The sequence below is a fragment of the Pleuronectes platessa genome, unplaced genomic scaffold (assembly GCF_947347685.1).
Source record: "Pleuronectes platessa unplaced genomic scaffold, fPlePla1.1 scaffold_42, whole genome shotgun sequence".
NCBI classification, from domain to species: domain Eukaryota; kingdom Metazoa; phylum Chordata; class Actinopteri; order Pleuronectiformes; family Pleuronectidae; genus Pleuronectes; species Pleuronectes platessa.
In genome coordinates, this window is record NW_026518915.1 from 473,387 (window position 1) to 484,917 (window position 11,531).

Below are 11,531 nucleotides of genomic sequence, written 5' to 3' on the forward strand. Positions count from 1 at the left end.
TGTGCTTGCACATCCTGTGGGGCGCAAATTCTGTGGGGCGCACATCCTGCGGCGCACATCCTGCTGCGCACATAAATAAAAATAATATTAAAAACAATTTACAATTATTTTTTTTTTAAATCAAATTAATAAAAATACTGTGCTTGCACATCCTGTGGGGCGCAAATTCTGTGGGGCGCACATCCTGTGGCGCACATCCTGCTGCGCACATAAATAAAAATAATATTAAAACATTTTTAAGGAAAAAAATATTTAAATCAAATTAATAAAAAACTGTGGTTGCACATCCTGTGGGGCGCAAATTATGTGGGGCGCACAGACTGCGGCGCACATCCTGCTGCGCACATAGATAAAAATAATATTAAAACATTTTTACAAAAAAATATATTAAAATCAAATTAATAAAAAAACTGTGCTTGCACATCCTGTGGGGCGCAAATTATGTGGGGCGCACATCCTGCTGCACACATAAATAAAAATAATATTAAAAACAATTTACAATTATTTTTTTTTAAATCAAATTAATAAAAAAACTGTGCTTGCACATCCTTTGGGGCGCAAATTCTGTGGGGCGCACATCCTACTGCGCACATAAATAAAAATAATATTAAAACATTTTTACAAAAAAAATATTTAAATCAAATTAATAAAAAAACTGTGCTTGCACATCCTGTGGGGCGCAAATTCTGTGGGGCGCACATCCTGCGGCACACATCCTGCTGCGCACATAAATAAAAATAATATTAAAAACAAATTACAATTTTTTTTTTTTAAATCAAATTAATAAAAAAACTGTGCTTGCACATCCTGTAGGGCGCAAATTCTGTGGGGCGCACATACTGAAGCGCACATCCTGCTGCGCACATAAAATAAAAATAATATTAAAATATTTTTACAAAAAAATATATTTAAATCAAATTAATACAAAAACTGTGCTTGCACATCCTGTGGGGCGCAAATTATGTGGGGCGCACATCATGCGGCGCACATCCTGCTGCGCACATAAATAAAAATAATATTAAAACATTTTTACAAAAAAATATATTTAAATCAAATTAATACAAAAACTGTGCTTGCACATCCTGTGGGGCGCAAATTATGTGGGGCGCACATCATGCGGCGCACATCCTGCTGCGCACATAAATAAAAATAATATTAAAACATTTTTACAGAAAAAAATATTTAAATCAAATTAATAAAAAACTGTGGTTGCACATCCTGTGGGGCGCAAATTATGTGGGGCGCACAGACTGCGGCGCACATCCTGCTGCGCACATAAACAAAAATAATATTAAAAACAAATTACAATTTTTTTTTTAAATCAAATTAATAAAAAAACTGTCCTTGCACATCCTGTGGGGCGCAAATTCTGTGGGGCGCACATCCTGTGGCGCAAATCTTGCTGCGCACATGAATAAAAATAATATTAAAACATTTTTACAAAAAAAAATATTTAAATCAAATTAATAAAAAAACTGTGCTTGCACATCCTGTGGGGCGCAAATTCTGAGGGGCGCACATTCTGCGGCGCACATCCTATTGCGCACATAAATAAAAATGATATTAAAACATTTTTACAAAAAAAATATTTAAATCAAATTAATAAAAAAACTGTCCTTGCACATCCTGTGGGGCGCAAATTCTGTGGGGCGCACATCCTGCGGCGCACATCCTGCTGCGCACATAAATAAAAATAATATTAAAACATTTTTACAAAAAAAAATACTTAAATCAAATTAATAAAAAGACTGTGCTTGCACATCCTGTGGGGGGCAAATTATGTGGGGCGCACATCCTGCGGCGCACATCCTGCTGCGCACATAAATAAAAATAATATTAAAAACAATTTACAATTATTTTTTTTTAAATCAAATTAATAAAAAAACTGTGCTTGAACATCCTGTGGGGCGCAAATTCTGTGGGGCGCACATCCTGCGGCGCAAATCCTGCTGCGCACATGAATAAAAATAATATTAAAACATTTTTACAAAAAAAAATATTTAAATCAAATTAATAAAAAAACTGTGCTTGCACATCCTGTGGGGCGCAAATTCTGTGGGGCGCACATCCTGCGGCACACATCCTGCTGCGCACATAAATAAAAATAATATTAAAACATTTTTACATTTTTTTTTTTTAAATCAAATTAATAAAAAAACTGTGCTTGCACATCCTGTGGGGCGCAAATTATGTGGGGCGCACATCCTGCGGCACACATCCTGCTGCGCACATAAATAAAAATAATATTAAAACATTTTTACATTTTTTTTTTTAAATCAAATTAATAAAAAAACTGTGCTTGCTCATCCTGTGGGGCGCAAATTATGTGGGGCGCACATCATGCGGCGTACATAAATAAAAATAATATTAAAACATTTTTACAAAAAAAAATATTTAAATATAACTAATAAAAAACCTTGCTTGCACATCCTGTGGGGCGCAAATTCTGTGGGGCGCACATCCTGCGGCGCACATCCTGCTGCGCACATAAATAAAAATAATATTAAAACATTTTTACAAAAAAAAATATTTAAATCAAATTAATAAAAAAACTGTGCTTGCACATCCTGTGGGGCGCAAATTCTGTGGGGCGCAAATTCTGTGGGGCGCACATCCTGCGGCGCACATCCTGCTGCGCACATAAATAAAAATAATATTAAAACATTTTTACAAAAAAATATATTTAAATCAAATTAATACAAAAACTGTGCTTGCACATCCTGTGGGGCGCAAATTATGTGGGGCGCACATCATGCGGCGCACATCCTGCTGCGCACATAAATAAAAATAATATTAAAACATTTTTACAGAAAAAAATATTTAAATCAAATTAATAAAAAACTGTGGTTGCACATCCTGTGGGGCGCAAATGATGTGGGGCGCACAGACTGCGGCGCACATCCTGCTGCGCACATAGATAAAAATAATATTAAAACATCTTTACAAAAAAAATATTTAAAACAATTAATAAAAAAACTGTGCTTGCTCATCCTGTGGGGCGCAAATTATGTGGGGCGCACATCATGCGGCGCACATCCATCTGCGCACATTAATAATAATAATATTAAAACATTTTTACAAAAAAAAATAATTAAATCAAATTAATAAAAAAACTGTGCTTGCTCATCCTGTGGGGCGCAAATTCTGTGGGCCGCAAATCCTGCGGCGCACATCCTGCTGCGCACATAAATAAAAATAATATTAAAAACAAATTACAATTTTTTTTTTAAATCAAATTAATAAAAAAACTGTCCTTGCACATCCTGTGGGGCGCAAATTCTGTGGGGCGCACATCCTGCGGCGCAAATCCTGCTGCGCACATGAATAAAAATAATATTAAAACATTTTTACAAAAAAAAATATTTAAATCAAATTAATAAAAAAACTGTCCTTGCACATCCTGTGGGGCGCAAATTCTGTGGGGCGCACATCCTGCGGTGCACATCCTGCTGCGCACATAAATAAAAATAATATTAAAAACAAATTACAATTTTTTTTTTTAAATCAAATTAATAAAAAAACTGTCCTTGCACATCCTGTGTGGCGCAAATTCTGTGGGGCGCACATCCTGCGGCGCACATCCTGCTGCGCACATAAATAAAAATAATATTAAAACATTTTTACAAAAAAAAATATTTAAATCAAATTAATAAAAAGACTGTGCTTGCACATCCTGTGGGGGGCAAATTATGTGGGGCGCACATCCTGCGGCGCACATCCTGCTGCGCACATAAATAAAAATAATATTAAAAACAATTTACAATTATTTTTTTTTAAATCAAATTAATAAAAAAACTGTGCTTGAACATCCTGTGGGGCGCAAATTCTGTGGGGCGCACATCCTGCTGCGCACATCCTGCTGCGATCATAAATAAGAATAATATTAAAACATTTTTACAAAAAAAAATATTTAAATATAACTAATAAAAAACCTTGCTTGCACATCCTGTGGGGCGCAAATTCTGTGGTCCGCACATCCTGCGGCGCACATCCTGCTGCGCACATAAATAAAAATAATATTAAAACATTTTTACAAAAAAAAATATTTAAATCAAATTAATAAAAAAACTGTGCTTGCACATCCTGTGGGGCGCAAATTCTGTGGGGCGCACATCCTGCGGCGCACATTCTGCTGCGCACATAAATAAAAATAATATTAAAACATTTTTACAAAAAAATATATTTAAATCAAATTAATACAAAAACTGTGCTTGCACATCCTGTGGGGCGCAAATTATGTGGGGCGCACATCATGCGGCGCACATCCTGCTGCGCACATAAATAAAAATAATATTAAAACATTTTTACAGAAAAAAATATTTAAATCAAATTAATAAAAAACTGTGGTTGCACATCCTGTGGGGCGCAAATGATGTGGGGCGCACAGACTGCGGCGCACATCCTGCTGCGCACATAGATAAAAATAATATTAAAACATCTTTACAAAAAAAATATTTAAAACAATTAATAAAAAAACTGTGCTTGCTCATCCTGTGGGGCGCAAATTATGTGGGGCGCACATCATGCGGCGCACATCCATCTGCGCACATTAATAATAATAATATTAAAACATTTTTACAAAAAAAAATAATTAAATCAAATTAATAAAAAAACTGTGCTTGCACATCCTGTAGGGCGCAAATTCTGTGGGGCGCACATACTGAAGCGCACATCCTACTGCGCACATAAAATAAAAATAATATTAAAATATTTTTACAAAAAAATATATTTAAATCAAATTAATACAAAAACTCTGCTTGCACATCCTGTGGGGCGCAAATTATGTGGGGCGCACATCATGCGGCGCACATCCTGCTGCGCACATAAACAAAAATAATATTAAAACATTTTTACAGAAAAAAATATTTAAATCAAATTAATAAAAAACTGTGGTTGCACATCCTGTGGGGCGCAAATTATGTGGGGCGCACAGACTGCGGCGCACATCCTGCTGCGCACATAAATAAAAATAATATTAAAACATTTTTACAAAAAAAAATATTTAAATCAAATTAATAAAAAGACTGTGCTTGCACATCCTGTGGGGGGCAAATTATGTGGGGCGCACATCCTGCGGCGCACATCCTGCTGCGCACATAAATAAAAATAATATTAAAAACAATTTACAATTATTTTTTTTTAAATCAAATTAATAAAAAAACTGTGCTTGAACATCCTGTGGGGCGCAAATTCTGTGGGGCGCACATCCTGCTGCGCACATCCTGCTGCGATCATAAATAAGAATAATATTAAAACATTTTTACAAAAAAAAATATTTAAATATAACTAATAAAAAACCTTGCTTGCACATCCTGTGGGGCGCAAATTCTGTGGTCCGCACATCCTGCGGCGCACATCCTGCTGCGCACATAAATAAAAATAATATTAAAACATTTTTACAAAAAAAAATATTTAAATCAAATTAATAAAAAAACTGTGCTTGCACATCCTGTGGGGCGCAAATTCTGTGGGGCGCACATCCTGCGGCGCACATTCTGCTGCGCACATAAATAAAAATAATATTAAAACATTTTTACAAAAAAATATATTTAAATCAAATTAATACAAAAACTGTGCTTGCACATCCTGTGGGGCGCAAATTATGTGGGGCGCACATCATGCGGCGCACATCCTGCTGCGCACATAAATAAAAATAATATTAAAACATTTTTACAGAAAAAAATATTTAAATCAAATTAATAAAAAACTGTGGTTGCACATCCTGTGGGGCGCAAATGATGTGGGGCGCACAGACTGCGGCGCACATCCTGCTGCGCACATAGATAAAAATAATATTAAAACATCTTTACAAAAAAAATATTTAAAACAATTAATAAAAAAACTGTGCTTGCTCATCCTGTGGGGCGCAAATTATGTGGGGCGCACATCATGCGGCGCACATCCATCTGCGCACATTAATAATAATAATATTAAAACATTTTTACAAAAAAAAATAATTAAATCAAATTAATAAAAAAACTGTGCTTGCACATCCTGTAGGGCGCAAATTCTGTGGGGCGCACATACTGAAGCGCACATCCTACTGCGCACATAAAATAAAAATAATATTAAAATATTTTTACAAAAAAATATATTTAAATCAAATTAATACAAAAACTCTGCTTGCACATCCTGTGGGGCGCAAATTATGTGGGGCGCACATCATGCGGCGCACATCCTGCTGCGCACATAAACAAAAATAATATTAAAACATTTTTACAGAAAAAAATATTTAAATCAAATTAATAAAAAACTGTGGTTGCACATCCTGTGGGGCGCAAATTATGTGGGGCGCACAGACTGCGGCGCACATCCTGCTGCGCACATAAATAAAAATAATATTAAAAACAAATTACAATTTTTTTTTTAAATCAAATTAATAAAAAAACTGTGCTTGCACATCCTGTGGGGCGCAAATTCTGTGGGCCGCAAATCCTGCGGCGCACATCCTGCTGCGCACATAAATAAAAATAATATTAAAAACAAATTACAATTTTTTTTTTAAATCAAATTAATAAAAAAACTGTCCTTGCACATCCTGTGGGGCGCAAATTCTGTGGGGCGCACATCCTGCTGCGCACATAAATAAAAATAATATTAAAACATTTTTACAAAAAAAAATATTTAAATATAACTAATAAAAAACCTTGCTTGCACATCCTGTGGGGCGCAAATTCTGTGGGGCGCACATCCTGCGGCGCACATCCTGCTGCGCACATAAATAAAAATAATATTAAAACATTTTTACAAAAAAATATATTTAAATCAAATTAATAAAAAAACTGTGCTTGCACATCCTGTGGGGCGCAAATTCTGTGGGGCGCACATCCTGCTGCGCACATAAATAAAAATAATATTAAAAACAAATTACAATTTTTTTTTTTTAAATCAAATTAATAAAAAAACTGTCCTTGCACATCCTGTGGGGCGCAAATTCTGTGGGGCGCACATCCTGCTGCGCACATAAATAAAAATAATATTAAAACATTTTTACAAAAAAAAATATTTAAATATAACTAATAAAAAACCTTGCTTGCACATCCTGTGGGGCGCAAATTCTGTGGGGCGCACATCCTGCGGCGCACATCCTGCTGCGCACATAAATAAAAATAATATTAAAACATTTTTACAAAAAAAAATATTTAAATCAAATTAATAAAAAAACTGTGCTTGCACATCCTGTGGGGCGCAAATTCTGTGGGGCGCAAATTCTGTGGGGCGCAAATTCTGTGGGGCGCACATCCTGCGGCGCACATCCTGCTGCGCACATAAATAAAAATAATATTAAAACATTTTTACAAAAAAATATATTTAAATCAAATTAATAAAAAAACTGTGCTTGCACATCCTGTGGGGCGCAAATTCTGTGGGGCGCACATCCTGCTGCGCACATAAATAAAAATAATATTAAAAACAAATTACAATTTTTTTTTTAAATCAAATTAATAAAAAAACTGTCCTTGCACATCCTGTGGGGCGCAAATTCTGTGGGGCGCACATCCTGCGGCACACATCCTGCTGCGCACATAAATAAAAATAATATTAAAACATTTTTACAAAAAAAAATATTTAAATCAAATTAATAAAAAAACTGTGCTTGCACATCCTGTGGGGCGCAAATTCTGTGGGGCGCACATCCTGCGGCACACATCCTGCTGCGCACATAAATAAAAATAATATTGAAACAAATTTACAATTTTTTTTTTTTAAATCAAATTAATAAAAAAACTGTGCTTGCACATCCTGTGGGGCGCAAATTCTGTGGGGCGCACATCCTGCGGCACACATCCTGCTGCGCACATAAATAAAAATATTATTAAAACATTTTTACAAAAAAATATTTAAATCAAATTAATAAAAAAACTGTGCTTGCACATCCTGTGGGGCACAAATTCTGTGGGGCGCACATCCTGCAGCACACATCCTGCTACGCACATAAATAAAAATAATATTAAAAACAAATTACAATTTTTTTTTTTAAATCAAAATAATAAAAAAACTGTGCTTGCACATCCTGTGGGGCGAAAATTCTGTGGGTTGCACATCCTGCTGCGCACATAAATAAAAATAATATTAAAAACAAATTACAATTTTTTTTTTTTAAATCAAATTAATAAAAAAACTGTCCTTGCACATCCTGTGGGGCGCAAATTATGTGGGGCGCACATCCTGCTGCGCAAATAAATAAAAATAAAATTAAAACAAATTTACAATTTTTTTTTTTTAAATCAAATTAATAAAAAAAATGTGCTTGCACATCCTGTGGGGCGCAAATTCTGTGGGGCGCACATCCTGCTGCGCACATAAATACAAATAATATTAAAACATTTTTACAAAAAAAAATATTTAAATCAGATTAATAAAAAAACTGTGCTTGCACATCCTGTGGGGCGCAAATTCTGTGGGGCGCACATCCTGCGGCGCACATCCTTCTGCGCACATAAATAAAAATAATATTAAAAACAAATTACAATTTTTTTTTTTTAAATCAAATTAATAAAAAACCTTCCTTACACATCCTGTGGGGCGCAAATTCTGTGGGGCGCACATCCTGCGGCGCACATCCTGCTGCGCACATAAAAAAAATAATATTAAAACATTTTTACAAAAAAAAATATTTAAATCAAATTAATAAAAAAACTGTGCTTGCACATCCTGTGGGGCGCAAATTCTGTGGGGCGCACATCCTGCGGCGCACATCCAGCTGCGCACATTAATACAAATAATATTAAAACATTTTTACAAAAAAAATATTTAAATCAAATTAATAAAAAAACTGTGCTTGCACATCCTGTGGGACGCAAATTCTGTGGGGCGCACATCCTGCGGCGCACATCCTGCTGCGCACATAAATCAAAATAATATTAAAACATTTTTACAAAAATTTTTTTTAAATGTAACTAATAAAAAAACTGTGCTTGCACATCCTGTGGGGCGCAAATTATGTGGGGCGCACATCCTGCTGCACACATAAATAAAAATAATATTAAAAACAATTTACAATTATTTTTTTTTAAATCAAATTAATAAAAAAACTGTGCTTGCACATCCTTTGGGGCGCAAATTCTGTGGGGCGCACATCCTACTGCGCACATAAATAAAAATAATATTAAAACATTTTTACAAAAAAAATATTTAAATCAAATTAATAAAAAAACTGTGCTTGCACATCCTGTGGGGCGCAAATTCTGTGGGGCGCACATCCTGCGGCGCACATCCAGCTGCGCACATTAATACAAATAATATTAAAACATTTTTACAAAAAAAAATATTTAAATCAAATTAATAAAAAAACTGTGCTTGCACATCCTGTGGGGCGCAAATTCTGTGGGGCGCACATCCTGCTGCGCACATAAATAAAAATAATATTAAAACATTTTTACAAAAAAAAATATTTAAATCAAATTAATAAAAAAACTGTGCTTGCACATCCTGTGGGGCGCAAATTCTGTGGGGCGCACATCCTGCGGCACACATCCTGCTGCGCACATAAATAAAAATAATATTAAAAACAAATTACAATTTTTTTTTTTTAAATCAAATTAATAAAAAAACTGTGCTTGCACATCCTGTAGGGCGCAAATTCTGTGGGGCGCACATACTGAAGCGCACATCCTGCTGCGCACATAAAATAAAAATAATATTAAAATATTTTTACAAAAAAATATATTTAAATCAAATTAATACAAAAACTGTGCTTGCACATCCTGTGGGGCGCAAATTATGTGGGGCGCACATCATGCGGCGCACATCCTGCTGCGCACATAAATAAAAATAATATTAAAACATTTTTACAAAAAAATATATTTAAATCAAATTAATACAAAAACTGTGCTTGCACATCCTGTGGGGCGCAAATTATGTGGGGCGCACATCATGCGGCGCACATCCTGCTGCGCACATAAATAAAAATAATATTAAAACATTTTTACAGAAAAAAATATTTAAATCAAATTAATAAAAAACTGTGGTTGCACATCCTGTGGGGCGCAAATTATGTGGGGCGCACAGACTGCGGCGCACATCCTGCTGCGCACATAAACAAAAATAATATTAAAAACAAATTACAATTTTTTTTTTAAATCAAATTAATAAAAAAACTGTCCTTGCACATCCTGTGGGGCGCAAATTCTGTGGGGCGCACATCCTGTGGCGCAAATCTTGCTGCGCACATGAATAAAAATAATATTAAAACATTTTTACAAAAAAAAATATTTAAATCAAATTAATAAAAAAACTGTGCTTGCACATCCTGTGGGGCGCAAATTCTGAGGGGCGCACATTCTGCGGCGCACATCCTATTGCGCACATAAATAAAAATGATATTAAAACATTTTTACAAAAAAAATATTTAAATCAAATTAATAAAAAAACTGTCCTTGCACATCCTGTGGGGCGCAAATTCTGTGGGGCGCACATCCTGCGGCGCACATCCTGCTGCGCACATAAATAAAAATAATATTAAAAACAAATTACAATTTTTTTTTTTAAATCAAATTAATAAAAAAACTGTGCTTGCACATCCTGTGGGGCGCAAATTCTGTGGGGCGCACATCCTGCGGCGCACATCCTGCTGCGCACATAAATAAAAATAATATTAAAAACAAATTACAATTTTTTTTTTTTAAATCAAATTAATAAAAAAACTGTCCTTGCACATCCTGTGGGGCGCAAATTCTGTGGGGCGCACATCCTGCGGCGCAAATCCTGCTGCGCACATGAATAAAAATAATATTAAAACATTTTTACAAAAAAAAATATTTAAATCAAATTAATAAAAAAACTGTGCTTGCACATCCTGTGGGGCGCAAATTCTGTGGGGCGCACATCCTGCGGCACACATCCTGCTGCGCACATAAATAAAAATAATATTAAAACATTTTTACATTTTTTTTTTTTAAATCAAATTAATAAAAAAACTGTGCTTGCACATCCTGTGGGGCGCAAATTATGTGGGGCGCACATCCTGCGGCACACATCCTGCTGCGCACATAAATAAAAATAATATTAAAACATTTTTACATTTTTTTTTTTAAATCAAATTAATAAAAAAACTGTGCTTGCTCATCCTGTGGGGCGCAAATTATGTGGGGCGCACATCATGCGGCGTACATAAATAAAAATAATATTAAAACATTTTTACAAAAAAAAATATTTAAATATAACTAATAAAAAACCTTGCTTGCACATCCTGTGGGGCGCAAATTCTGTGGGGCGCACATCCTGCGGCGCACATCCTGCTGCGCACATAAATAAAAATAATATTAAAACATTTTTACAAAAAAAAATATTTAAATCAAATTAATAAAAAAACTGTGCTTGCACATCCTGTGGGGCGCAAATTCTGTGGGGCGCACATCCTGCGGCGCACATCCTGCTGCGCACATAAATAAAAATAATATTAAAACATTTTTACAAAAAAATATATTTAAATCAAATTAATACAAAAACTGTGCTTGCACATCCTGTGGGGCGCAAATTATGTGGGGCGCACATCATGCGGCGCACATCCTGCTGCGCACATAAATAAA